Source organism: Halichoerus grypus, chromosome 12 (assembly GCF_964656455.1).
Source record: "Halichoerus grypus chromosome 12, mHalGry1.hap1.1, whole genome shotgun sequence".
In the NCBI taxonomy this organism is placed as follows: Eukaryota; Metazoa; Chordata; class Mammalia; order Carnivora; family Phocidae; genus Halichoerus; species Halichoerus grypus.
In genome coordinates this window covers 39,364,157-39,390,944 of record NC_135723.1, presented here as the reverse complement: position 1 = coordinate 39,390,944, position 26,788 = coordinate 39,364,157, and the positions used below count along the sequence as shown (strand labels likewise).

General features: G+C 36.8%; 1 long non-coding RNA gene across 1 annotated transcript in view; it reads left to right on the top strand.

Moving 5' to 3' along the window:
- Window positions 1-26,788, top strand: part of LOC118550532 (uncharacterized) — a 101,903-nt gene that overhangs the window by 32,344 nt on the left and 42,771 nt on the right. Inside the window, exon 3 of the long non-coding RNA XR_013442990.1 lies at window positions 16,095-16,160. This is a non-coding gene — a long non-coding RNA (uncharacterized LOC118550532). The remainder of the gene's footprint in view (window positions 1-16,094; window positions 16,161-26,788) is intronic.

Genomic DNA, 26,788 nt, shown 5'->3' with positions numbered 1-26,788 from the left:
TTTATATCATTAACTTGCCTGATTGCTCTAGCTAGGGCACCCGGTACTATGTTGAGTAAGAGTGGTAAGAGTGGGTACTCTTGTCCTGTTCTTGGTCTTAGAAGAAAAGCTTTCAGCCTTGCACTGTTGAGTATGATGTTAGCTGTGGATTTGTCGTATACGGCCTTTATTATGCTGAACTATGTTCTTTCTATACCCAATTTGTTGGGAGTTTTTATCATAGAAGACTTGTATTTTGTCACATACTTTTTTTGCATTTATTGAGATCATGTGATTTTTACCTTTCATTCTATTAATGTGATGTGTCACATGTATTTATTTATATATGTTGAACCATCCTTGTACCCCAGGAATAATTTCAACTTGATCATGGTGTTTGATCCTTTTAATGTGCTATTGAATTTAATTTTCTAATATTTTGTTGAAAAGTTTTACATCTACATTAGTTTTCTTTTTTTGTAGTGTCCTTATCTGGTTTTGGTGTTACAGTAATGCTAGTCTTGTAAGTGAGTTTGGAAGTGTTCCCACCTCTTCAATTTTTTGGAAGAGTTTGAGCAAGATTGTCCTTAATTCTTCTTTAAATGTTTGGTAGAATTTATTAGGGAAACTATCTGGTTCTGGGCTTTTCTTTGTTGGGAGATCATTTTTATTACTGATTCAATCTCCTTACTCATTTTGAATCTGTTCAGTTTTTCTCTTTCTTCAAGATTCAGTCCTGGCAGGTTGTATGTTTCTAGGAATTTGTTTATTCTAAGTTATCCAATTTGTTGGTATATAATTGTTTGTAGTAGTCTCTTGTAACTTTTTTGTATTTCTGTGGTATCATTTGTAATGTCTCATTTCTCATTTTTAATTTTTTTTATTTGATACTCCTCTCTTTTTTACTTAGTCTAAATGAAGTTTTGTTATTTTTGTTTATTTTTTTCAAAACGGAGCTCTTAGTTTTGTTGATCTTTTCTATTGTTTTTCTGGTCTCTATTTCATTTATTTATGCTCTGATCTTTGTTATTTTCTTCCTTCTACTAATTTGGACTTAGTTTGTTGTTTTTCTCTGAGATGTAAAGTTAGGTTGTTTATTTGGGTTCTTTCTTTTTTTCTTAGTGTAGGCATTTATCACTATAAACTTCCCTCGAATTACTGCTTTTGCTACATCCCATAAATTTTGGTATTTTGTGTTTCCATTTTGTTTGTTTTAAGATTTTTTTTTATTTCTTTTTTGATTTTTTCTTTGGCCTATTGGTCACATTTTATATGTCTTTTTGGCCTGAAAAATAATTCAAATTTTGTGTTTCCTTATTGATTTTCAGTCTGGATGATCTATCCATTATTTAAAATGGGGTATTGAAGTCCCCAACTATCATTGTATTGTTTATTTTTCCCCTCAGATCTGTTAGTATTTGCGGAATATATTTAGGTGCTCTAAAGTTGTGTGCATACATATTTATAATAGTTCTATCTTCTTGATGAGTTGGCCCCTTATTATTATATAATAACCTACTTTGCTCTTCTCACCATTTTTGGCTTATATCTATTTTATCTGATTATAAATATAGCTACCCTCACTTTCTTTTGGTTTCCACTTGCATGGAATATTTTCGTTCATCCCTTCACTTTGAACCTGAAAGTGTCCTTTAAAACTGAAGTGAGTCTCTTGATGGTAGCATATAGTTGGGTCTCATTTTTTAATCCATCCAGCCACTCTGTGCCTTTTGATTAGGTAATTCAATCCATTTATATTTAGAATAATTATTGATATGTAAGGACTTGCCAGTGCCATGCTATCAATTGCTTTCTGACTGTTTTGTAGTTTTATCATTCCTTTTTTCCTCTCCTGCAGCCTATTTTTATGAATTGGTGATTTTCCATGGTATGCCCTGATTCCCTCCTCTTTGTCTTTTGTGAATCTACTATACTTTTGCTCTGTGGTTATTATGATGCTTACATAAAACATCTTATGAATTAACAGTCCATATTATTCTTGTAGCAACTTAACTTTGATTATATAAAAAAAAAACCCTTTATTCTCTCCCTTCTTATTTTTTTGATGTCATAATTTATCTCATTTTATATTGTGTATTCATCAACTATATTCTTAATGCTCTTTTCCTTTAATCTTTAAACTATAGTTAAGTGGTTAACACACTGTCATCTTACAGAATTAGAGATTTCTTTATCTGGCTGGATATTTAAGAAAAAGAAGAGCAAATTATGTACAAAATAAGCAGAAAAAAGAAATAATTAAAATTAGGGCAGAAATCAATGAAATTGAAAACATGAAATCAATAGAAAAAATAAATTAAGCAAATAGGTGGCTCTTTGAAAAGTTCAATAAAATTGACAAGCCTCTGGCCAGCCTCATCAAGAAAAAAAGGATGCAACTTGCTAATATCAGAAATGAAAGAGAAGACATCACTACAGATTGCCCTGACATTAAAAGGATAAAATGGAATTCTATGAATAACTCTAGGCCCACAAATTTGATAACCTAGATGAAACTGATGAGTTCTTTGAAAGCTACAATTTGCCAAAACACACACAGGAAAAAATAGACAATCTGAATAGGCCTATATCTATTAAAGAAATTGAATTAATAATTGATCACCTTCCAAAAAAGAAAGGGCCAAAACCAGATGGGTTCACTGCTGAATTCTATCAAATATTTAAGGAAGAAATTACACCAATGCAATCCCTTTCAGAATATAGAAGCAGAGGGAATACTTCCAAACTAATTTTATGAGGCCAACATTTCCTAAAATTAAAACCAAAGACATTACAAGAAAGGGAAATTATAGACCAATATCTCTCATGAACATAGATGCAAAAATCTTCTGTAAACTTGAAGGTAGATCAATAGGAATTACAGAACCTGAACAGAGTCAAAAAGGCAATTGAAGAAAAATGAATGGAACCTTAGGAACCTATGGAACAAAAAAATATAAGATGTAACATTTGTGTCATCAGAGTCCCAGAAGAGAGGAAAGTGTGTGAGGCTGAGAAAATTTTTAACAAAAAATGGTGAAAACTTCCTAAATCTGGTAAAACATATAAACAATAGATTCAAGAAACCGAGGAAGCCACAAACAAGATGAACCCAAAGAAGTCCATTCCCAGACACATCATAATCAAATTTCTGAAAACTAAAAACAAGGAAAAAAACCTAAAAGATCCAGAAGGAAAAAACACATTTCAAATAATACAATTCAAATAACAGTGAAATTCTTATCAGAAATGATAGGAGTCAGAAGGAAGTGGCAAAATATATTCAATTGCTAAAAGAAAGAACTATAAACTCAGAATTCTATATCCACCAAAAATATATTTTAAGAATAAAGGTGAAATAAAAAATTTTCAATTGAAGAAAAAGTAAGAGAAATTGTTATTACTAGACCTGACCTAAAAGAATTGTGGAAAGAAATTATTCCAACAGAAAGAAAATAATAATAGAAAGAAACCTAGAACATCAAGAATAAAGAAAGAGCCATGGAATGGGTAAATATATGGGTAAGTAAATAGAATATCATTCTCCTTATGAGTTTTAAAAATTGTTATTAGTCAATTGAAATTAAAATTGTAACATTGTCTAATATGTAAATACATAATTAAATAACATATTAACAGAGTGAATAAAAACTGTGACCAAACTGTATGCTATTAGCAAGAAATTTTATTTATTTATTTATTTATTTATTTATTTATTTATTTATTGTTATTGAAGTACAGTTGACACACACTGTTACATTAGTTTTAGGTGTACAACATAGTGATTTAACAACTGTATGTTATGCTACCATCAAGTGTAGCCTATCGTCTGTCACCATACAACACTATTGCAATGTTATTGACTATATTCCCTATGCTGTACCTATGCTTGTTTTTATCCCTGTGACTTATTCATTCCACAACTGCAAGTCTGTATCTCCCACTCCCTTTCACCCATTTTGCCCATGTCTCCACTCCTCTTCCCTCTGGCAGCCATCAGTTTGTTCCCTGTATTTATTTTTTCTGCTTTTTGTTTGTTTGTTTGTTCACTAGTTTTGTTTTTTAGATTCCACATATAAGTGAAATCATATGCTATTTGTTTTTCTCAGTCTAACTTATTTCACTTAGCATATTACCTGGTAGGTCCATCCATGTTGTCACAAATGGCAGGATCTCATGTATATGTATATATACACAGACATACACACATCATCTTTATCCATTCATCTATTGATGAACACTTAGGTTGCTTCTATATCTTAGCTATTGTAAATAATGCTGCAATAAACATAGGGGTGCATTTATCATTTTGAATTAGTGTTTTTGCTTTATTTGGGTAAATACCCAGTAATGGAATTACTGGATCATATGGTAATTCTATTTTTAACTTTTTGAGCAACCTCCACACTGTTTTCCCCAGTGGCTGCACCAATTTATATTCCTACCACCAGTACATGAGGGTTCTTTTTTCTCCACAGTCTTGCCAATACTTGATATTTCTTATCTTTTTGATTCTAGCCATTCTGTCTGTGTAAGTGATATCTCATTGTGGTTTTGATTTGCATTTCTCTGATGCTTAGTTATGTTGAGCCTCTTTTCAGGAAATTCATTTTAAATATAATGATATAGTTAAGTTAAAGGTAAAAAGCTGGAAAAAGTATACCATTCAAATATTAATAAAATAAAGTGAGAGTGGCTACGTTAATATTAGATAAAGTCGACCTCAGACCAAAGAAGAAACAACACATTACATAATGACAAGGGTCAATCCATCAAAAAGACAACACAATTCTCAGTGTGTATACACCGAACAACCAAGCTTCAAAATACATAAAGCAAAAACTGAGAGAAGTGAAAAAGAGAAAAAGACAAATTTACAATTGCAATTGGAGAATTCAATGCTCAGTAGTTGATATACCTAACAGAGAAAAAATCAGCAAGAATATAGCAGAACTGAAAAATACCATCAATCAATGAGATCTGATTGATATTTATAGAATACTGCACCCAGCAACAGCAGAATGCAAATTCTTTTCAATTGCACACAGAATATTCACCAAGACCATCTTTGGTTTTACGAGAAGCATAAGCAAACTTAAGTGAATTGAAATCATGCAAAATATGTTCTTTGACTATAATATAATCAAACTAGAAATGCATTAGAAAGAAAATAGAAATATCTTTAAACACTTGTAAACTTATCCACACACTTTCAAATAATCCATGAGTCAGAAAAGAACTCTGAAAGGAAATAAAAAATTACACTGAAGTAAATAAACATTAAAATAAACATATCAGAATGAATGGGTGGGATGCAGCCAAACTACTTAGAAGGAAATTTTTAGCACCAAATGCTAATTAGAAAAAAGGAAAAATCTTAAATCGATAAGTTTAGCTTCCTCCTCAGGAAGTTAGAAAGGAAGAACAAAATTAACACAAGCAGAAGGAAGGAAATAATTAAGACATAGAAATCAATGGATTGAAAACAGAAAAACAGTAGAGAAAAAATAAAATCGAAGGCTGGTTGCTTAAAAATATCAATGGAATTGATAAACTCCTAACAGGACTGACAGAGAAAAAAAAGAGAAAAGATGCAAATTACCAACGGTAGGCACGAAAAAGGGAATATCAATGCAAACCCTGCACATATTAAATGGATATTAAGGAAGCACTAGCATTGACTGTACACACATACATTTGATCACTTGGATGAAATGAATCAATTCCTCGAAAACCACAACCTACTGAAACTCACTAAAAATGAAAGAGATAATCTGAATAGTCTGATAATTACCAGATAAATTAATTTAGAAATTACATAGCTCCAGAAAAAGCAATCTGCAAGCCAAGATGGTTTAAATGGACATTCCTCCCAAACATTTAAACCAGAATTAACACCTTCTATATAATCTTTTTTGGAAAATAAAAGAGGAGGAAACAGCTCCCAACTCATTTTATGAAGGTGGTATTACCCTCATACCAAAATCAGACAGACAAAATAAGAAAACTACAAACATTAAAAGTCTTCAATAAAATATTTAAAAATTATATCCAGTAATATGTATGTATTCTGTATCTTATATCTATAATATATGTACACATAAGATATGTATAGCTTATGATATAAGAATTAAATATCACAACTAAACAAGAGTCATTCCAGAAATAAAAGGCTAGTTCAATATTTGAAAATCAATGTAATTGGACATATTAACAGATAAAAAAGAAAGCCCACACAATTATATAAATTGGCACAGAAAAAGCATTGAAAAAATATTTAACACCCATTCGTGATAAAATTCTCAGAAAACTAGGAATAAAGGGGCATCTCCTCAATCTCATGAAAAACATCTACAGGGGCACCTGGGTGGCTCAGTCAGTTAAGCATCTACCTTTGGCTCAGGTCATGATACCAGGGTCCTGGGATTGAGCCCCCCATTGGGCTCCCTGCTCAGCAGGGAGTTTGCTTCTCCCCCTGCACCTCTCCCCAGTCGTTTTCTCTCTCTCTCTTTCTCTCAAATAAATAAATAAAATATTTAAAAATATTTTTTAAAAAGAAGAATAAAGTTGGAGAAATCAGATTATGTTGGTTTAAGTCTTCCTGTGTGGCTACAGTAATCCAGACAGGTTTATAGGGTATAGACACATAGATCAATGGAACGGAATAGACAACATAAAAATAGGCCTATAGAAGTATGGCCAACAGATTTTTGACAGAGGTGCAAAAGCAGTTCAATGAAGAAAGAATAGTATTATTAACACATGGTGCTGGAACAAGTGGACATTCACAGCAAGAAAGATGAACTAGGATGTAAACCTGCCACCTTACACAAAAATTAACTCAAAATGGAACATAAGAGAACATGTAAAACTATAATACTTTTAGAGGAAATCTAGAAAAAAAATCTTTGTGACCTAGGGCTAAGCAAAAAATTCTTAGATATGACATCAAAAGCATAATCCACAAAAGAAACACTGATAAATTGGACTTCATCAAAATTAAGAACTTCGGCTCTATGAAAAATTCCATTTTAAGAGGTTTAAAAGACAAGCCACAGACTGGGAAAACATGTCTGCAAATCACACACCTGACAAAGGACATGCATCCAAGAGCTATAAAGAACTCTCCGGGTTTAACAATAAAAACACATGAAGGGGGGAAATCAGAGGGGGAGAAGAACCATGAGAGACTATGGACTCCGGGAATCAAACTGACGGTTTTAGAGGGAGGAGAGTTGGGGAATGGGTGAGCCTGGTGATGAATATTAAGGAGGACACGTATTGCATGGAGCACTGGGTGTTATACACAAACAATGAATTCATGGAACACTACATCAAAAACTAATGATGTAATGTATGGTGATTAACATAACATAATAAAAAAAGAAAAAAAACTAATGATGTACTGTATGGTGACTAACATAACATAAAAACATAAAAAATTAAAAATAAAAATAAAAGAAAACAAGAAAACAATAAAAACACAACGCAATTAGAAAAAGACTGAAACAGACATTTAACCAAAGAGGGAATATGGGGGCATCTGGGTGACTCAGTGGGGTTAGCATCTGGCTTGGGCTGAGGTCATGATCTCAGGGTTCTGGGATGGAGTCTAGCGTTGGGCTCCACCTCAGTGGGGAGCCTGCTTCTCCTTCTCCCTCCGCCCCTCTCTCTCTGCCTCTGCTTCCACTCCTGCTCTGTCTCTCTCTCAAATAAATAAATAAAATATTTTTTTTAAAAAAGAGGGAATGTGGGTTGCAAATAAGCATACAAAGATCTTTTTAGTATCATTCACCATGCTGAGTGAGGAAAAGCCAATATTTAAGGTTTAATACCATATGCTTCCATTCATATAATTTTGAAATGACAAAATTATAGAGATGGAGAACAGATCAGTGGTTGTCAGGGGTTAAGGAGGTAGGTGCCAAGGGGTTATGATTATAAAAGTGTAACACAGTGGAGGACTTTGAGATGATGGAACATACCTTCCGTATCTTGATTACGATGGTAGCTATACGAATCTATACAAGTGGCTAAATTTCATAGAACTATAAAATGTAGTACAAAATGTAAAGACTGGTGGAATCCAAGTAAGGTCTGTATCTAGTCCATTGTGCCAATATCAACTCTCTGGTTTTCATAATGTACAGTGTTACTATTAGGAGAAGTTGGGTGAAGGGTATACAGGAACTTTTTGTACTATTTTTGTAACTTCTTATGATTCTGTAATTATTTCAAAAAAATATCACAAAGGAACCCCTAATCTGCCACTGCAGCAACAACGTCAAGCCAGTGACTTTGAAAACCTAGATGAAATGGGCACATTTCTAGAAAAATATCACTTACCAAAACTGACTCAAGAAGAAAATCTAAATAGCTCATCTATGCACATTTAAGAAATGCATCAAAGTTATAATACATTTTCCCACAATAAACACACCAAATAAATTCTATAAATGTTCTTCCTAACATTTTAAGTTTTACCTTTTTATTTCCTATATATACTCCTGGGCATTTTTCCTGAAACTATTGATATTTCTAATCCTATATCTAGTAATCTTAACATTTAAAATTCAATTACATTTTTTATTGTTACGTTAATCACCATACATTACATCATTAGTTTTTTTTTAATTTTTTATTGTTATGTTAATCCCCATACATTACATCATTAGTTTTAGATATAGTGTTCCATGATTCATTGTTTGTGCATAACACCCAGTGCTCCATGCAGAACGTGCCCTCTTTAATACCCATCACCGAGCTAACCTATCCTCCCACCCCACTCCCCTCTAGAACCCTCAGTTTGTTTTTCAGAGTCCATCGTCTCTCATGGTTCGTCTCCCCCTCCGATTTCAATTATATTTTAACAGCTAATATAGAGAAAATCTTCTGATCCAGGAAGATAAAAGAAGACCAAGTTTCTAGTTAGGAGTTCCAGGCTTTCTCTTTATACTTTGTCTGAGCTTTTCCTTGTTCTTTTTTTTAATTGCAACCATCCATTCCTTTATCTCTCCTTTGGAATGAGAGAGGTTCTTTGGTTGGGGGCTACAGGAAGCCCATTTGTCCCTATGTATGTAGTCCAATACTCTGTCTCTTGGAGGTTGCCCATGCTTCTCATGTCCATAATAAATGGAGGGAGTTGTCTTCCTTTTCTTCCTTTTCTTCCTTTTCTTCCTTTTCTTCCTTTTCTAATAGATTTCTTGGTATATGTTTTTTTTTTTTTTCCTCTATTTCTCTCCAGTCCACTCTAGTATGCAATAATCTTCTCCGTATCTTTCAGTAGACAAACTCTGTCTTAACTATGTTTCTCTCATCTGGGATATCATTACATCCCACCCGCACTTTTAGTTGCTCCCATAATTGTAATTCTTTCCTGGGGAGATGCTGACTTATAAATGTTCCAATCTTCATTTCATCTACGCTTGTCTGAACAACAATTTGTTTTATAAGCGTGCGTTATGCCCATGCTATCTCTCCTATTTTCATCAGTATTGTTTTTGCTTTTCTATAATCTTTCCATGTTTTAGCTCTTAAATTGTTGTTTGGGGTTGGCCATCTAATTTTTCATCCTGCAAATATCCATTTCAGTGATGACTGCCTCCAGCCTCCCTTTGTTTTAACTTTAGTAGTATCAAGGAACGTGATATCCATATATCCGTTTATTGCCACGTGGTTTATAATTTTCCAACTTCATGTCTGAATCTTTTAGCAATATTTTGTAATTATCAATATTATCTGTTATCAGTTTATTTGCCATATTATGTATTCATTATTCTGTGGTTGAGCCTATCTTATGTCTATTACAGCATAGATTTTTTACTAATCACGACTAGTCACTCTCTGTAATTCCTATCATCTGGGTTGTTGAAATCCTCATTAGAGTGTCATCTGACCAGGCCAGAACCCCCTGGGTCATTATCTTCATCACAATATTTATGATATTCAGCACCATCTGCTTGGAAACACAGGGTTCTTTCTTCCCTTGTTTTTTTCCTAATTCTGTCTAGATCCTGCACTACTTCGAATCATAATCATCACATCCTTTTACTGTCTGGTTTTCTCTTCTCTAGTTGGTCTAAACATCATGGGAGCAGGGAATCAACCCTCTTATTTTAGGTATAAACATAACTCTGTACTTATTTTCTTTAAATAATCATGCTTGCCTAGTTTGTTAACCTAGTAAATATTCCCTTTCACTGAGTTATAAAACCTTTTATATTTATTCATGGTTTAAAATTACTAATGAATTTCTTTCAGCTCTTGACCTCAAATTCTATTTTGCTTTAGTCTTACACACATGCAGGAGCCTATCACTCTAAAAATGTGATGCTGTGCATATATACATAAGGCCAAGAGAGACTCAGAAGAACCTTTATGTTCTGAAGGTGAGGAAAGGTCAGGCTCAAGTTTAATTACAATCCCGGAGGAGAAAATGTCATGTAATTATGTGGATAAATACATGTTAGTGTCAGTTTGGTTAAAAAATGTATAAACATAATTTGTGATATTTTTCTTGCAAAATCAAACAGACATACCAAGAGTTTCAAAAAAAAAAAAATGGCCCCAACTATTGAGAGCAGTGAAGAGTGGGGAGATGGGCTATTCTGGTTTGATATTAAGAGATTCAAGAAAGCTAAATTGTGTTTGGTGTGATGAGCTGGCTCATGGAAAGTTGAGAAAAGCTAAATAAGCCTCGAAGTGGGAGTTGGGCTGAAGCAGGGTGACCCTTGTAGGGCAGCTGGCCTTGTGAGCTCAATGATACTGGAGGGTACATAAAGTACAAGACTATGCTGGTTACAGGCTATTGAGAATTCACCGTGTACCCGGCCCCAAATCAGAACATGACATGCTCTCTTTCCTATTATTAGATTCTTGGAATAGACTCTTGAATATAATTGCTCAAAAGGGGCAGGTTTGTGCACACTCATGCTCCCAGAACCTGGAGATCATTTACCTATATGACACAGAGAAAATGTGAAGCCAGTTGGCACTATTCTATACTTTGTTTTTTGTTTTAAAGATTATTTTATTTGAGAGAGAGAGAGAGCAGGGTAGGGAGGGGCAGAGGGAGGAGAGAGAATCTTAAGCAGACTCCATGTTGAGCACGGAGCCCGACGTGGGGCTCGATTCCATGACACTGAGATTGTGACCTGAGCCGAAACCAAGAGTCAGATGTTTAATCAACTGTGTCACCCAGGGGGCACCCCTATACTTTTTTTTCCACGTAAACCTAAATATAAGAATTTTCTATAACATTGCATAAAGAGCTTCCTTACATTTTTTTAAACAACTAAATAGTATTGTACTGCATGAATGTACAATTATTTCTTGTTGGGTATTTATTTTGATTCCAATTCTGTTATTTATAACTGCTTAATAATAATAAAAATAGTGATCTGTATTATTTTTCTATTGCTGCCATAACAAGTTATCACAAACTTAGTGGCTTCAACAACCCCATTTATTATCTCACGTTCTATATATCAGAAGTCCTGAGGAGTTTGGCTGGGCTCTCTGCTCAGGGACCAACAAGGAGAAAGTTAAGTTGTTGGCTCAGTTGAACTCTTACTGGTGGCTCCATTTCCAGGTTCATTCAGGGTGTGGGCAGATTTCAGTTTTGGAGGTTGTGGAACCAAAGTTTCTGTTTCTTTGCCCACTGGCAGCCAGGAGCCCCTCCCTGATCCCCCAAGGAGCATCCGTCCCCTCCCACAGTCCCCCCCCTCTCCAACCAATAAGGGCACAACACCAAGTTCTTCTCAAAGCTTGGAATCTTTCTGACTTCCCTTTCTGCCACCAGCAGGAGAAAGCTCTCTGCTTTTAAGGAGTCATGGGATTGGCTCAGACCCACCCCAGTGATCTCCTATCTTTTAGAAATTCTACTTACCACACTTAGCACTCACCCTGCACTTACAGATGTGCATAAGTGATATTACATATCCTCCCTACAACTCATTACATTCGGTTGTTATTTCCATTTTACAGATGGGTGATCTGAGAAAGAGAGAGAATAAATAACTTGCCTCTGGTCACAAAACTGAGTGGTGGAGCCAAATACAGTCACTCTGTCCCCAAACCAGTGCTCCTGGGCATGTCCCCCGAATGCCTGTTGCACATGGAGCTTTAGTGAATAATCCTTTAATGTTAGTCATTGCACCGGTTAGAGTCCTGCAGGAGACAGGATGTTTTCCAGAGAGTTTAACTGAAGAGAGTATAATGAAGTTATTATTTACAGAGGGATGGGTAAGATTGAGGGAAGCCAACAAGGACGGTGAAGACCAGAGGAGCTAAAATCCACAGGTGGTTTAGCATCTCTGGGTTTGAAGTGAAAGGGAAGAAAACTGTGTCACCTGGGGCTGGCAAGAGTAATTATGACATTGTCACATATCATGGATTACTAGCATACTACTTCCTCTGGCAGAGGATATCTGTTGGCTTATCAAAGATATGGGCAACAGAATCCATTTGGAGGGTTTATTTCTGTGGGCCATTCTTGATACCAGTTAATGCATCAGTCAAGGCCCCCACAGGACAAAAATGACATATTCAAGGGTTTAACTGAAGAGAATTTAATGAAGGAAATATTTTAAGACAGATGGTACATTAGTTAAGGTTCTCCAGAGAAACAGAATCAATAGCTTGTATCTATTTATCTATCTATCTATCTATCTATCTATCTATCTATCTATCTATCTATCTAAGAGATTTATTATAAGGAATTGGCTCACATGATTATGGAGGCTGACAAATCCAAAATCCGCAGATCCAATGCTCCAATATGCATCTGAAGCTTCTGTAACATCAGGAAGAGATGATCTTCCAGTTTGAAGACCATCAGGAGGAGAATTCTCTCTTACCAGGGGCAGAGAATTGGCCTTTTGTTCTACTCCAGCCTTCAGCCGGTTGGATGAGTCTCACCCACGTTGTGGAGGGCAATCTGCTTCACTCAGTCTACTGATTAAATGTTAATTTCATCCCCAAACATAAAACTAACTATCACAGATAAGCAGGGTTAAGGGAGCAGAAAAAAAAAAAAGGGATTAGCTGCAGGAGAAATCTGTTACCAGCATTTGGCCTTGAGGGACAATGGGGAAGAATTGGTGTCATCAGAGTCTGTGGATGGCTGTAGCTATGGAAGTCGCCATTTGACATTAGCTATGGGGATAGAGAAACAAAATCTCTTCTAGAATCAACTCTTGTCAAGGCAGGAGTCTGTGGAATAAAAATCTTGACCTGTCTTCTTCTCCCTCTCAATCTCCTGGCTGATGTCCCATCCCTCCATTACATGAACTCCACCTAAAGCCTAGTCAGAGGGTGGAGGACCCTGTGTGATACACTCAGTGAGGTATCACTAAACAGCAAGGCAGAAAAGGACTGAAAATGGAAATGAGGTGGGGAAGCAAATAAAGGACAATCCGAACATTGGTCTTTCTCTGGTACAAGTATATTATACACTAAATTCATAAAAGTGGTCTTTCTGGGTCAAAGAGTGAGTGCACTTGTAATTTTTATAGAATTTCCAAGCCTCCCCACTTAAGGATTGTAGCAATTTATATGTGATCCAGTCCTGTATGTGAATGCTTTTGACTCCACAGCTTGTCCAAACATGTGTTATCAAGTGTTTGGATTTTTGGCAATACAATAGGTGAAAAATGATATCTCTATGTAGTGTTCTTATGTATTTCTCTTTTTTTATAAGGGGGCATAACATTTTTTTGTATAAGTTAATAAGAACTCATTCAATTACAAGTAGTAGAAAACTCAGCTTAATCTGGTTTAAGCAACAGAGAAGAAATAAGATTCACATTAAAGAAAAGTCAGTGATTGTATCTAGAGACAGAGACACACCTTGATCCAGTGACTCGAAGGATGTTATCAGGTCTGGCTTTCCCCCCTCTCTCTGTCTCCCTGTCTCTGTTTTACTCTGCCTCTCTCCACTTTCCCTTTGCTTGGCTGTATTCTCCGATGGTCGCCCCTCTTGTAATGGCCCCAGGCAGCACCAGGCTTTTATCCTCACAGCTCAAGTCCAGCACAAAGACCTAAGCCTGATTCTTACTGACTTCACTTGTATCACATGCCTATCCTTGGGCCATCACCGGGGGCAGGGGGCTGTGCTCTTCCATTTGTCCAGGCCTGAGTCACAGGACCACACACCCTCCTACCCATGCATATATCTTCAAAGATGGCCATATCAATATCATGCAGCTACTATTCACAATAAAAACTGTGTTCATCCACACGCCAGAAGGGGATGGGATAAACAACCTTAAGCTCATAAATAAAATAGTTATTGCTCCAATCCAGAATCTCCAGGTGACAAGTATTCTTCTTAGTCGAGTCCTAATGTGGCTTCTAATAGTCCAGCAAACTATGATTAAATGAAAACCATAAGTCACATTATACCTTTAAAGGGAGAGACAGTGACAATTGAAATAAAACCTTCCATTTGGAAAAGAGGAGGACTGGGAACAGCCCACCGTGGTCTCTGACCTTGAACACTTACCAAGACCTCTGACTCTGAGGTGAAATGAGCTCATTAGTCGTAGAGTGTGACCACTCTGGAAGTCTCTCTCTTCTCTTTATCTTTCATGGGCCCATTTGAGGTGGGGATCTCCGGGGAGGAGCTTCTTTATGGGTTGCATCTGTTTAGCATCTCATTTCCTGAAGAAGTATGTTTGGAGGCCTGGAATAACCTCAGAGATCAAACAATTGCAGGCTACTTTTTGTTGGGTTAAGATTTCTCTGGTTGTGAATCTCCATTAAAATGTTAGGAGGCAACAATCCTGTAAGGTAAGCATTATTATCCTTACTTCATTCCTGTAGGTTGTACAGCTCAGAAATGTGAAGTGGCTCTGTCTAAAGCCATACAGCTGGGGAGTGATAAAGCCAATATTTGTAAAGAGGAGTCTACTTTGACCCCTCTATCCCACATCCTTCCCTGTGTACCTCACATAAAAAGTCTGTTTGCAATATCTATATTTTATTAGCAAAACTTTCATATCTAACAATTCTAGTGGGAAATTCATACTCACTGCCTCTCCTCCATGTCCTACTAAATTTCTCTGCCAAAGTAAACTGATAAAAGGAAAAACACAAAACAAAACAAAAAAACCAACAGAAAATTCTCACTTTGTCCTGCAGGTGTCACCCTCATCCTAGAACATCTATTTCCAGCTTTACAGCACAGATCTTTCAGGGCTGCAATAGACCAGAAATTCTTTTTTTTTTTTTTTTTTTTTTTTTTTTTTTTTTTTAAGATTTTATTTTTATTATTTATTTGACAGAGAGACACAGCGAGAGAGGGGACACAAGCAGGGGGAGTGGGAGAGGGAGAAGCAGGCTCCCCGCAGAGCAGGGAGCCCGATGTGGGACTCGATCCCAGGACCCTGGGATCATGACCTGAGCCGAAGGCAGTCGCTTAACCGACTGAGCCACCCAGGCGCCCCCTAGACCAGAAATTCTAGAAGAAGCAACAGGCTGACTACAATTTATGCAGTTCAGCGACAGCATCCATAACCTGTTTTTATTGTTCTGTAGCTCCTGGGTACTAGTTAGGGCATTTTCAATTTTTAATTAACTCATTTAATTTTTGAATAGGTAATGCATTTCTGTGATTAAAAAAAAAAAATGAAAAGTACAAAAAGAACATAGTGAAAAAAATTTCCATTTCACTAAGTCCATGCCAAAGGTTACCAACATTTTTAGTTTCTTTCGTTCTTCCAGGTATGTTTTAGTCATATATAAGAAAATATTTTATTTATTTTTTATTAACATATAATGTATTATTTGTTTCAGGGGTACAGGTCTATGATTCATCAGTCTTACACAATTCACAGCCCTCACCATAGCACATACCCTCCCCAATGTCCATCACCCAGCCACCCCAGCCCTCCCACCCCCCACCACTCCAGCAACCCTCAGTTTGTTTCCTGAGATTACGAGTCTCTTATGGTTTGTCTCCCTCTCTGGTTTTTTAAAACTACCTTCTCTTATTTTGTGTGATAGTATATGTACTCTAACATTTTCCTCTATCTTCATTATTCTGTTTAATACTGTATCTTGGAAATCTTTGTGTATCAGTACCTAAAAATTTCTCTCCCTCTTGTTTTTTATAGCTTCAAAGTATTCCCATTGTATGGATGCACCGAATTTTATCGACTCAGTTCTCCAATGATAAACATGTAAGTTGATTTCTTTGCTATTAAAAACAGTGCTAAAATAAGTAGCCTTGTATATAGTTCATTTTACATACATGTGAAATACCTGATAGTATTTGAGGAGACATGCATGCATTTGCAATATTTATAGGTCTTTCCAAATTGCCCTTCACGGGGCTTGTAACCAGCTTATTCTACTGCCAGCCGTATATGAAATGGTCTATTTCCCCACAGCTTGGCCAACACAGTATGTTTTGGGTTTTTGTCAATCAATCTGAGATTGGAAAAAAAAAAGGTATCTCAGTTTTATTTTTTATTTTTCTTATTATAAGTGAATTTGAGCATTTTTTGGCTGAAGAGCCATTTGAATGAGTTAGAATCCTTTTGATTACAAGTGACAGAAAGCCCAACTCCATGGCATAAGCAAGAAGATATTTGTTTTCTCATGACTAAAAAGTCTGGAAGTAGGGGTGCCTGGGTGGCTCAGTTCATTAAGCGTCTGCCTTCAGCTCAGGTCATGATCCCAGGGTCCTGGGATGGAGCCCCACGTCAGGCTCCCTGCTCGGTGGGGAGCCTGCTTCTCCCTCTCCTCCCCACTCATGTTCCCTCTCTCTCAAATAAATAAATAAAATCTTTAAAAATAAAATCTGGAAGTAGATGTAGAATTTCCAATGGGCCTTAATTCAAAGGTTTAGATATCACCAAGGCCTGTGATTTCTCGTTACTGAGCGTGCTCTCTCTCTCTCACTCATTCTCATTCTTTGGCTGGCTCACTCTCTTGGTCCAGCTTCCTTCCATCTTGGCCCCATCTTCAAACAGTCTCTGCCCTGATTCTCGTTGACTTGCATTGGATGGGAGATTCAGGGCTCTGGTTTTCCAGGCCTGAGTCATATGATGGAGTCAAAATCCCCAAACTAGATGGATGTCTGGCTGTCAGGTAAAAGATCAAAGTGACGTTACATGGAGAAGGATGAATAAGCACTGGCTGGTGAACAGCACGTTTTGTGCTGTAATCCACTCCTCTAACACCACAATATCCACACACATGCATTATTCACACATGTCCTTTAGAAAACACCCATGCCATAATTGTAATGGAGCCATAATTAACTGTACTCATCCCCTTCCCAGAAGGAGACACAGTGACTTATCTAGCCATTACCCCAAGTTTAAGATTTCTGGGTGATATGCAGTCTCCTTGGTCAGGTGGGACTCCTCCTAGCCCAGCAAACTATGGTTCCAGCATAACCGTAATACATATATGAAGGGTCAGAAAAAAAACAACAAAAAACACAAAAACAACAGGATAAATACAACAAAACATCCATTTGGCAAGGAGGAGAATGGGAAATGGCATAAAGTGGTCTCTGGTCCGTGGCACTTCAAGTGACCCACAGGAAAGGAAGAGCAAGGTATCCCTGACCTAGAGGTAATGTGACCTGGCTGTTCTGGTCAGTTCTCTGGAAGGATCACCTTTGTACTGTACCTTCCACAGTTCCTATGAGCCGGTTGCTATGGAGGAGGAGGTGGCCCTTCCTGCAGGCTACCTCTCTTTAGCAGCTCTCTTCATGTTGGAAAGGACATGGGAGGTTTAGGATTACCTTAAGTGTTGAATAATCACAGGATATTGTTTGCCAGATTTGAGGTTTCTCTAGCAAGATAAGTCTCTTAAAACTCTGTGAGGCATTAACCTGCAACTTAGATAGCACAGTTCACATTTTACAAGAGTAGACCCATGGCTCAGAAATACTAAGTTCCTTCACCTAAAGCCACACAGATGAGGAGTAATAGTGACAAAGCTATTATTGGTAACCAACATCGTTTAGCTCTAAGGCCTAAGCTTCCAAAATGTTTATATGAAAATTATATTCACAATATCTAGCAACTCTAATGGGAAAAATCACCATTCCTCACCTATACTCTGCTAAACTCCTCTCATGTTCTTTCCCATTCCTCTGCCCCAGAGGACAAACAAGTTGAAATATTCTGTTTATCCTGTAGGTGCCGCTATAACCACAGGATGTTTCTTTCTAGTTCTGCAGCCTGATCTCTCAAGACTGGAAAGGATCAGAAATTCTATAAGATGGAGTTCAGTCTACATAAAATTCAATCTAAAGAATCCCCCCCCACACACACACACACACTCATGGATTTAGAGTTCCATAATTCCAACAAGTTAGGACTCTTCCGCTGACATTTTATGTATTTCATTTTTGAATAGCTTATATAGTTATAGGTTTCAAAAATTAAAATGTGTAAAAAAGTCTTCTTAGAAAAAAATCTCCCTCCATTCTTGTCCCTTGTCTACCAGTTTTCGCCTCATAGATGTTACCATGGTAATTCATTTTTCGTCTATATTTCCAGAGGTTGTAATGCACATGCAACTAAATATTAACGCAGGTTCCTTTCCCTCATCCCTTTTTAATCCTATTTCCAGCTGGCTATTCATGTTCTTCTGTTCCTTTTTTTTTTCTAAACAGCTATATATTATGGAGAGATTTTCATTATAAGTTCTTAAAAAAAACTTACTCCTTTTAATGGATTTAGAGTTCTCCACTATGTGAATGAAATCAGTTCTCCATGAATGATGACCATTTAGGTTGATTCTTAATTGTTTGCATTTCCAAACACTGCTGCACTGAATGACCTTGTCCATGCTTCATTTTGCACGTGTGGATATATATCTGTGGGACAAATTACGCAAAAGCATAATTGCTAGGTCAAGGGATACAAGTATTTGCAATTAAGCAAATATGTCTAATTTGCCTTCTTTAGGGATTGTTAGATTCACACTCTTCCCAGTAAAATAAAATATTTCCCCTCAACTTGACCAACATAGTGGGTGATTGATTTTAGTTTTATTTTTTGTCAATGGGTGGAAAATACTATCTCATTTTTAATTCATATCTTTATTATGAGTGAAGTTGAGAAACTCTTAATTTGCAGGATTAGAAATGATTAGGGGCAAAAAAATAAAAGCAAACAAAAAAACCCTCAATCTGGCTTTAGAAAAAGGGATTTGTTGACTTTACAACTGAAAAGTCAGGGACAAATTCAGAGCTTCTAGTATGCCTGGATCCATGGGTTCAAACAATGTCCTGGAGCCTTGCTTGCTTTCTCTCTGCTAGTCTACCCCTTTATCTCCCTCTTTCCCACTCCCTAGCAGGAAGGCACCCTCAAGAGCCCCTTCTGGCTGCTGTGTTTATGAAGCATCTTGCTTCCTATTGATGGAGTTTCAGAGGAGTTCCGGGTTCCCCTCAAGCATTGAGCAATCACAGGCCATTGGTGGGGGCAGTGTTGATATTACATCAGGAACACAATTCACATATAATATTAGTAGGCACCAATACGATAAGGTAGATAGTATTACCTACATTGTACAAGGGAAGAAACCATGGATTTGAGAAGATATCAGTGCCTTTGCCTAAAGCTGCAGACAGTAAGTGATAGGGACAGTATTTGTATCCAGGTGTACATGGCAGTAAATCTACAGAGATTAGCAAAATGCTTTTGTTCAGGGACTCCAGCGGAAAACCAATCACCACCCCTATCGTGCCCTACAGCCAACTCTCAGAAAAAAAGAAAAAGAACCAAATGGAAGATTCTCAATGTGTCCTGTAGGTGCCACCATTGCCACGGGATATCTTTTTTTCAGCTGCGCAACACACATCTCTTTAAAGCTAAGGTTCTAGAAGATGGAAGAAAGCCTGCTCGTTCAATTTATGTGGCTGATACTCTGGCGCTGGCATTCCGGATATAACTTAGAATTCCAGAACCCCACTTTGTTGTTATTGTATCTTTCTTTTTAAAAAATATATGTTGAAGATATTTGTGAAGAGTTTATATAGTTCCAAAGATTTTTAAATACAATAAAATAAAAGGTATACAGTGAAAAAAAATCTCCCTCTGAATCTATCCTCTAAATATCATGTTCCACTGCCCCACTCCATGGATAGCTAGTCCTCTCAGTTTCTCTTCTATCTTTTCTGAAATATTCATACATATACAAGCAACTATGAAAAGATACTTCTTTTCTCCCCCTCATTTTTAAACAAACATTTGATATAAATATCTGCACTTAAAATTTTTTCTCTTAACAAATATTAAAGATATGTTCACATTAGCACAAAAAGAAATTCCTCATTCTTTTTTACTGCTTCATATATTCCCCTGTATGGATGTACCTAATTCTTCATTTATCCAGACCCTTATTAATGGATATTTAGATTGTTATGTTTGGTGTTACAAACAATGCTTTAATGAATAAATGTTTCCTCATTTTACATGCTGTAGAAGTGAAATTGTAGACCTAAAAGGTAAATGCATTTGTAATTGTGATAAACATTTCCAAATTCCCTGCCATATGATTATACCACCTTCACACTTTCACCGGCAAAGTATGACAATTACTAGTTCCTCAAAGTTGTTCAATATAATGAGCTATCAAGATATCAGATATTTGCAAATCTGATAGTTGAAAACTGATATGTCAGTGCAGTTTTATTTTTATTTTCCATATTTTAAGTGAAGTTAAGCATCTTTTCATTTATTGAAGACCCAGTGGATTAAGTTGAGATTTTTTTCACTTGCGAGTGTTAGAAAACCCAACTCATAGTGACTGAAACGAAAAAAAGAAATTTATTATTCATATAACTAGACATGAACTTCTTAGAGTTCAAGATCTCTCTCTCTCTCCCCCAAGCTTCATTTCTGTCTTAGATAGGCTTCTTTCATGTGATGATCCCTGGCAGTTTCAGTCTTAAAACTTTACAGCTCCAGAAGAACCATGAGAGACAATGGACTCTGAAAAACAAACTGAGGGTTCTAGAGGGGAGGGGGTTGGGAGGATGGGTTAGCCTAGTGATGGGTATTGAGGAGGGCACGTTCTGCATGGAGCACTGGGTGTTATGCACAAACAATGAATCATGGAACACTATATCTAAAACTAATGATGTAATGTATGGGGATTAACATAACAATAAAAAAATTAAAAAAATAAAAAATAAAAAATAAAAATGCAAAAAAAAAAAAAAAAACTTTACAGCTCCAAGGTTAGCAAAAACTACCGAACCAGATCCTCCATTGACTCAAATTGAATTTTATGTTTACATTATTGAGTGTAAGGATTATAGTGTTCTGATAGTCCGGGTCTGAGTCACATCTCTCTTCTTGAGCCAGATTGGGGGTCAACTTTACCCACGCTATGTGGATTGAGGGTTGGGGTAAAGGTTTAGGGATTAATTAGGGTTAGGATTTCCTTGAGGAAAATTAGAGTTGTATAACATAAAAGAAAATGTATGAATACCGCAATGGGTACCCAGCATCCAGACACTAATCCTTTTTTCCATATATACATCTTAAGAAATGCTCATGTCTACAGAGAACATTAAAAATCTGTCATCCCCTTTCTGGAAGGGTGCAACCAAGTCTTTATTACTTCAAATCTGGGGTATCTAGGTGATACGCTTTCTTGGTCAGATCTAGGCTTGAATCCTCACAATTACAGGAATTTATAGTAAATATTATATTTACTATAAATAAAATATTATGGCAGTTTCTAGCAAATCATAACATTAGTCACCCTCCATCAATACACCAGCTATTCACTGATAAAGAACAATGTAATTAATGATAAGAACTCCACTGGAAATGCAGAAAATGGGGAACACAACAGTGGTGACTAGAACATCACCATACTATGTTTTAGAGTTCCTTTATAATCTGGCCATTCTGGTTCTTTTCCCTAGGCGATTTTTCTTTGTTTGAAGTGGTCTTGTTGGATTGTGGTCTTCAGCTGCTCACTTCATGTTCAAGTGAGTTTGGAGGACCTGGGATTGCCTTAGGGGTTGAATATCATGGAGTTATTGTTTCTCTGAGTTTTAAAGCAAAAGCTTTAGTGAGCACCACGTTTACAAGGGTGGTAATATCTGCATTTTACAAGTGAGTAAACTAGGGCTTGCTTGGAGAAGTTAGGGGATCTTTGACTAGTTACAAAGGTCTAAATGACAGGGAGAGCATCAGCATCAGGTATATTTCCTTCTTTAGCACACTGACATCCCAAACTGCTCTCTATAGAATGGATTTGTATGCAGAGTTTACATCAGTAATTATGAAAACTTTAATTTCTAGTCACAGCAAAGGGAAACCCAGGGTCACAATCCCAGACCATCTGTCCTAAACTCTTCTGCCTTTAAAGGGGGAACAAAGTAACAAAAAATTCTCAATTTGTCCTGTAGGGGCCACCTTAATCATGGAATATCTCTTTTGAGCACTGCAGTCCTGATCTTTAGAACTGCAATAGACCAGAAATTCTAGAAGGTGGAAGAAGCCAGATAGGTCAATATACATCGTCAAAACTTCAGTGCCAGAATCCCTACACACGTGCTTAGTTCTGATGAATAAGCTAGGACTCTATTATTTTCTTTTAAATAAATGTATTGAATTTTTGAATAAGTAAAATATTTCTAGGACTCCAAAATGAAAAGAATAAAGGGTTATTCACTAAAAAACATCTGCTTTTCAAACTTGTTGCCCATCTGCTAAATTCCCAAGCCTGCTTCCCAAATATTTAATGACTCATTAGTTTGCTGCATGGCCTTCCAGAGATTTACATATATATGAATATATATTCTGTCTCATTCTCTTTTTATGCAAGTGATAGTATAAAATTAATTGGTTAACAAAACAACATGTATCAGAAATATTACACATCAAAATAAACATTCCTGAATCTCTTTTTTAACATCTTTATAGTATGCCACTATATGGATGTATCATCCTTCATTTAACCTCTTGATGGTCATTTACGTTGATTCTTTTTTGTTTTGTTACAAACAGTACTGTTATGACTAACTTCATATATATGTTGCTTTTCACATGGTTAAGTCCATTTTAAGAACAAATTTCTAGATACGGGTCTTCTGGGGCAAAAGTCCATACATTTTTAATTGTATTAAATAGTCCACATTGCCCTTCAAAAACATTATAACCAACTTATATTTCATCAGAAATGTTTGAGGGTGCCTACTTTTTCAGTTTATCCATCACGGTATGGTACTGAATGTTGGATCTTTTGATCTAATAGATGCAAAATGGTATCTCTTTCCATTTTAATTTGTTTTGAGTAAGATAGAACAACTTTTCATAAGTTTAAGAAATTTTCAATTTTCAGCTGAAAGTATCAGAAAACCAAACACTATTAGGCTAAAAGAAAAAAGATAGTGATTTGTTTTTTTTTTTTTTTTTTATGGCATGGAGATATTTCATTTTAGCTTCCAGATTTCTGGGGCCTTGCCTCTATGTAAAGTAAACCTCTGGGAAGCATTTAGGTTTCATCCAGCCCTCAGCCCCTGTGCTAAGGGACAATGATGGCTTCTTGGTCTGAGGGCATTGTTCTTCCTCCCACATGTTGACTGGCCACCACCAAATGTGTGACTCTGGGGAAAACAGCTTGCATGGAGGTGTGGGAATGAGCTTCTTTCATGACTCATTCCACTGACGAAAATCCAGTAAATACTGGATTTTTCTACCTATTTCTTTGCTTCCCCTCAACCTGTAGAGGAAATTCCTTACAGAATTAATTTATTCAGCCTCAGGCTCCAGTTCAAGATGGTTGCCATAGTCCCTTGGTCACCCCAAGAGGGTTTTCTCCCAGAAAAAGCAGTCTCTAAGACTCCACTGAATTCTTTTATTGCCTCTATTCTCTTCCCCAGAATCTGGTCTTTATTTCTTCTTTTTTGGCCAACCATTTCCACAATCATCTCTTCCTGCCACCCCTATAGTCTTGCATTTCTTTTCAAAATTACCACAACATACGTTTATCATCATGTGCATGCCATTGTATTTATTATACAACGTTCATCCCTACTCACTTGCTTTACTTACCTGGCTCCTATAGGCACCTGTCTCCCTATAATTAATCTTTTGTGTAATTTGGGGAAGCAAAGCACAAGAAAGGTCACTTTCAAATTCCAAGTCCAAATGGAAAGAGGAAAAAAACATTCTGGAGTGTAAGACTATGCCTACATTGATGCAAAACTAATTACTTAAAAAGAAAACTGGTGTTCCTCCAAGAAATTCAATTGTTTATTTCTTTTTTACTAAATTGGTTTAATTGACCAACTGTTTTGCTTTCAGATGAACACAATTTGAGACTGCTGTTTTATAAGCTAGTTAGAAACCACAAACTAATTAGAAAAGCCAGGAAAGCCATGATAAACTAGAAAACATTTGAAAGTATTAGGTGAGTCCCTTCACAAAGAGTCTTTGTGTAGAAGTGGTACATGTTAATGTGAGAAGAACATGAGTTTGGAACCAGCAAACCTAGATCAAATATAGTCTTAGTTACATTTTTTACTGGGATGCTTGAAGAATTATTAAACTTCTCTGAGCCCATATATGAAATCATTAAGATCCTATTTTCATTCAGTAAATACTGAGTCCACCATGTTGTAAGTTCCACGACATTTGGAACATAGTAGGTAGGCAATAATATTTGTTGTACTGTTGACTATATCCTAGACTATGTGCTATATCCTTTGTGTGCAAATGGTGATCAAGACATAGTTCCCTATACTCAGGGAAGTTTAGGGACTATATGGTCAGCCAGATAAGAAAGCAGGACATTTCAGTACAGGTAGAGATCAGTGCAGGGAAGAACATATGAATTTGGGGAAACTACCATCAGTTCCCTATACCTATACAGTAGCTTAGAGGTAGAGAGGAATGGTGAGCCATGAGTTGGAAGAGGGAAGGCAGGGATATACATGAAGGGTCTAGTGGGTCCCACAAAGGCATTTGGCTTCCATCCCAAAACAAAAGGGAACCCCTGAAGAGTCTAAGCAAAGAAGTGTCATGATTGGATGTGTCTTTTAAAATATCTGGAGAGGGGCACCTGGGTGCCTCAGTCGTTAAGCGTCTGCCTTCGGCTCAGGTCATGATCCCAGGGTCCTGGGATCGAGCCCCGCGTCGGGCTCCCTGCTGCGCGGGAAGCCTGCTTCTCCCTCTCCCACTCCCCCTGCTTGTGTTCCCTCTCTCGCTGTGTCTCTCTCTGTCAAATAAATAAATAAAATCTTTAAAAAAAATAAATAAATAAAAATAAAATATGTGGAGAAAGGACTGGGAGGGAGCACGACTCCATAGAGAAACCAATATAGGCAAGAAATAGTGGTGGCCTCAACTAGAAAATAGCAGTGGAGGTGAAGAAAAGTGAATGTATATGAGAGATATTAAAATGAAGAAACTAAGTGTAATGATCGATTAGATGGAAACACCAAGGGAATGGGGGGAATTGTGAAGAAGGTGAAATTTCTAGCTCTTACAACTATGTGGATACTAGTGCTATTCACACAGATAGTAAACACAGGAAGGCAAACAAAAACTTTTGGGGGAGGGGTGGGCAGAAATAATGAAAAAAATTGCATAGGATAATCATGTGATGTTAACAGTATATGCATTCCAGTTATTCAATTGGCTGTTGCACATATGGGTCTGAAGCTCAAGAGAGATATCTAGGAGATTTCAGTATGAAAGTCCTCAGTATGTAGATGCTAACTGAAATGAGCAGATGAGATTGGTCAGGGTGAATATGCAGAGCAGAAAATAAGAGCCTAGAGTCTATAGTGGCCTTAGGCCCAGCAATACTTAAGGCAGAGGCTGTGAGCCGTGGCTACATGCTGGAAGCATTGGCTTCCGTAAGACAGAAGTGTATTTCTTATTCAAGTCCAAGATATCTGGGGATTGCCAGTTCAATCTGGAATGGCATTCCATTGTTGCAATTCCCATGGCAAGTGTGGCTTCCATTCCTGAATTCTTCTCATGATCCAAGTTGGCTGCCAGTGTTTGAATTATTTCATCCACATTCTACCACAGGAAGGAGATAAAAAAAACAGGAAGGGCATACCCCCTTACTCTGGGATAATTTCTTCAAAGATACACAAATCACTTCCCATCCCATCAATCAGAATCTAGAGACATGGACACACCGAACTGCAAGGGAAGCTGAAAAATAGAGTCTTTATCTAGGCAGTCCAGTGCCCAGCTAAATATTGGGGTGTTATTTCCATGGAAAATGGGGAGACTGGGTTTGGGGGGTCAGCTAATATCTTTAAAAAGTGGGTTGAAGAAAATGTTTTAAATAAAAAGTGGGTTGATAAATGAATGGGAGCAAAATAAAAACAGAATATAAGAAAGTCTTTGAAGATTTTTAGCTTTGTAGAGGAAAAGAACATAAGGCGTTCACTGCCTGGGGACAAGAGGTCATGGCACAGTTCCAAAAAAGTGGTTTGATTGTTGTTGATTTAGAATGGAAGAGACTAAAACATGTTTACATGTTATTGAGAGGAACCAATAGAAAGAGAGGGTTTACAGTTAGAGAAGACAGGGAAATTTGATAAAGCCAAGCACCTGAAGAGGCAGAAAGGGATGGACTTCTTTTTTTGAGCTGAGCTTCTAAAACTTTTTTCATTCTTGTTTTTTTTAAGATTTTATTTATTTGACAGAGAGAGAGGGCACACAAGCAGGGGAAGCGGCAGGCAGAGGGAGAAGCAGGCTCCCTGCTGAGTAAGGAGCCGATGCGGGACTCACTCCCAGGACCCTGGGATCAAAGGCAGAGGCTTAGCCAATTGAGCCACCCAGGCGTCCCAACTTTTTCA